Source organism: Megascapheus bottae, unplaced genomic scaffold (genome assembly GCF_031878675.1).
Source record: "Megascapheus bottae isolate mThoBot1 unplaced genomic scaffold, mThoBot2.hap1 HAP1_SCAFFOLD_41, whole genome shotgun sequence".
NCBI lineage: Eukaryota > Metazoa > Chordata > Mammalia > Rodentia > Geomyidae > Megascapheus > Megascapheus bottae.
The window spans coordinates 1,647,265-1,649,715 of NW_028327585.1; the positions used below are offsets into that span (position 1 = coordinate 1,647,265).

Below are 2,451 nucleotides of genomic sequence, written 5' to 3' on the forward strand. Positions count from 1 at the left end.
AGAAGGATTACATGATATTTGCCAGATAGAATATGCATTAATTCACATACATTGAAACCCTTTCAAATGTTCAGTGTTCCTTTTTAAATGTCCTTGTTTTCTAAGTTGGGGGAGGGAAGCTACATGCCAATTGTTGTCCTTCCACTGTCTGGCTACCAAGGTTACCTGGATCTTCACATGACCATGGAAAATGGGGCATCCTTCCTGGCTCTAGGGTTTCCTCTCTGACTACTGCCTCTGCTCTAGTGTGTAGTTACACTCTTCCTTTTAGTCACCTGGGCTACAGTAAACAATTCCCTCTACTTTTCATTTCACTTTTGGCCACTCTGGAACCTCAGACCTACCTAGGACCTCTACCCCAGGTCACATTTATATCTGAGGCCATATGGTTCATTTCTCCAGTTCCGGAGCCGCTTCTATCAGAAGAAAATTGCTGCCCCACAGCTACATTTGGGGTCAGTAAGCTTGTGGCAAGTTAAACATCCTTGTTTAACTGGTCCAAGCCAGACTAAATCCTACCTGCCCTGGTCTGTTAATAATTTCCTGCTATAATACAGCCCAAACCCTAAGTGGTCTAGCCTTTTCTACCCATCTCTTCAGCCTTACCGCCCCACAGTCCCTGTTAATAGACAGCCATCTTACCAAAGGGAAAAACAGCATAAGGGGTTTATTTTTCTTGTCCCCACTATCCAAAAAGGTACCGTTTTGGGCCCAACCTGACTAGCTCATGCTTCAGACTCAAATCACATGACGGAACTCATCACATAAAGAAAAGTTGGACTTATTTCTTCACCAGCTATATATCCTCCCAGAGGAGCTATGTTTTAGTTATTGTTTCCAGCTCTTAGTACAGTGCTTTGCACTCAATTCTAGCTGTTCAGGAGCCTAAGATTTGAAGGGTGTGGTTCGACGCAAGCCCTTGAGAATAAATAATCTCCAATTAACTAAAAACAGCTGGAAATTAAGCTGTGGCATAAGTGGCTGAGCAGTAGTCTTGGGCACTAAAACCTTAGGAACAGTGTATAAACTGTGAGTTCAAACCCTTGAAATGGTGCACACAAAAAAATACCAAATGCACATACAACCACCCCAGTGAATGTAGTAAAGCACACACGGGAGTTAAACTGTGAGCTAGCTAGTGTAATTATTTGCAAGAAAACCTTGCTAGAAACGATCCCAAGGCTATTAGACATGCTGATGAGAATTCAGAAAGATTTGAAGTTACTGGTAGTAAAGATTGAACCTTCCCTTCGATTTTTCAGTAACTGAAGACTGTTTTATGGTGAACAAAACACTTAAAACACAAATGTCAAACTTTAAAACATTTATTCTTAAACTGTCTTAGACGTATAGTCGAGGATGCTGGATAGGCATTTATGTGTTCCATGCAACTGTTGAAGATCCAACACCTAAAATCCTCACCATGGACGCCCTAAAAGGAAAAAACAACAACTTTTGAAAACATGTGCCACATCTTTACTAGACATCGCATGCTTCTTTACCAAAAAAAGTTAACACAATTACTGTATTCAGCTCTGAATACCAACACACCTTTACATTTAGCCAATGAGAACGAATCTAAGCAATCTAGAAAGCCCCTATTTTGTGTTGTTTCCCTCGTACACCATTTTATTTCCTAAGTTTGGGGCACATGTACTAATGATGAACCACAATACTGAAAAATCGCTCCCCCCCCTCCGTGCAACTCCCTTATCACCTTACCTGAAGTGCCACATGTTTTTCAAGCAGGACAACTCTCCTCAAGCATTCATCTTTCACGTGGAGAAAATTTAATTCAAACTGTTTAAGAGAAACACACACCAAACGCGGGCCATCTCAGAGACCACTTATACATGCAGATGAACATAAAAGCGCGCACTGTTGCTTGTGCAGCTCCACCACCAAAGATACCAAGAATTTGAGGGCAGGAAAAGGCTGCAAAGCATTTATTTGCGCCTTTTTTTGACACCGCATTCACTAGTTCGAGAAAGTAAACGGGCAACACAAAGGCTACCAGGAAAGATCCCTGCGGCCTGAGCTACAGCCACGCGCTCATGAAGACTGGCCTGCCAAGATGGTGGTGTGCACGCACTCACTCTCCCATCACGTCCGTGCCCAGGAAGCAGGAGTAATGACCGACATCCTCCACCTCACCTTATCAGGCCGAGTGTGGACCCCAGCGTCTGCAGCCGGAGGGAAGCATCCGCACTGGTCCTCCAGGCCGTCTGTCATTGCACTGTAGCAAGCATAGGCCGAAGGCAGCCTCCGGCCCTCCGGGACTTTCTCGAGAGAAAACGGCTGACTTAGGCCCAGGTTCCAAAGCCAGGCTCCGGGCAGGGGGGCTATCCTGGCCAGCGCCCAGGTGTGAAAGGCCTGAGGGAACACACCGGTCCAGATGCACAAAGCACCATCGCTGCCACTGAAAGGAGGAAATGCATGCCCCCTTCCCAG

At 45.2% G+C, this 2,451-nt stretch overlaps 1 non-coding gene across 1 annotated transcript; it reads right to left on the reverse strand.

Annotated features, from left to right (window-relative positions):
• Window positions 1-1,876: 1,876 nt before the first annotated feature.
• Window positions 1,877-2,012, reverse strand: LOC150039600 (small nucleolar RNA SNORA13). Its single transcript, XR_016534315.1, has one exon. It is a non-coding gene; the product is annotated as a small nucleolar RNA SNORA13 (small nucleolar RNA).
• Window positions 2,013-2,451: the final 439 nt, after the last annotated feature.